The 735-nt window shown below is 71.4% G+C and overlaps 1 long non-coding RNA gene across 1 annotated transcript in view; it reads right to left on the bottom strand.

The window, feature by feature from the left end:
• The window catches only part of LOC101636424, a 78,589-nt gene that overhangs the window by 77,435 nt on the left and 419 nt on the right, over positions 1-735 (bottom strand). The window lies entirely within an intron of this gene.

Below are 735 nucleotides of genomic sequence, written 5' to 3'. Positions count from 1 at the left end.
CCCCCCGGAGCGGCCCCGGACCAGACGCCCACCGGGAGGGCGTGGAGGCAGCGCCCCGAGCGGCGTCAGCTCAAGGACCCGAAGGCCAGCTCGGCCGGGCCGCCGGGAGGTCAGCGGCCGGGGGTCAGTGCATCTTCTTCCCGCAGCAGCTCCTCCAGGCTGCCCCTCGCCGCCCCTCTCCGGCTGCTGCTTCTCAGGGCGCCCGCCGCAAGCCCCTTCCCCCCGGATCAGGGCCGGCCCACCTCCGGGCCGGCTCCCGGCACCCTACACCCCGCTCACTGGGCGCGAGTGAGGGTCTAGTAAAAGGTGTCCGGAGGGCAGGGTGGTGCGAGCGAGCCCGGCGCCCGACCTTGGGTCTCTGGGCACATGGGATGTCCAGCAGCATCGCTGGCTTAGAGGACAGCAGCCCCCGCCAGGCCGCTACCTGCCATGGGCCAGTGTCCCCTGGGGTGAAATCGCCGCCCCCGGCACCATGAACAAGAGCCCCACGGACTCGGAACCGGTTCAAGCCCCTGCTCCGCTCCCCAGCAGCTGGGTTCCCCTCCTCTCTCATCCCCCCCGTGGGGGCCCCTTTACCTCTGTGGGGGCCTCTCAGTGCTCCACCCACCAACCCCTGGAAGACAGCCCCAGGCTCGGGGACAGCTGGGAGCTTCTGAAGAGGACACGGGATTTGCAGCCACACCCGGCCCCGCACAGCCACGAACGGGGTGCGCACCAGGAAGCCCCCTCAGACAC

This window comes from Condylura cristata, unplaced genomic scaffold, assembly GCF_000260355.1.
Source record: "Condylura cristata isolate star-nosed mole 26May11 unplaced genomic scaffold, ConCri1.0 scaffold00007, whole genome shotgun sequence".
In the NCBI taxonomy this organism is placed as follows: domain Eukaryota; kingdom Metazoa; phylum Chordata; class Mammalia; order Eulipotyphla; family Talpidae; genus Condylura; species Condylura cristata.
Note: the sequence above shows the minus strand (reverse complement) of the source record. Positions and strands in the feature narration are given on the sequence as shown.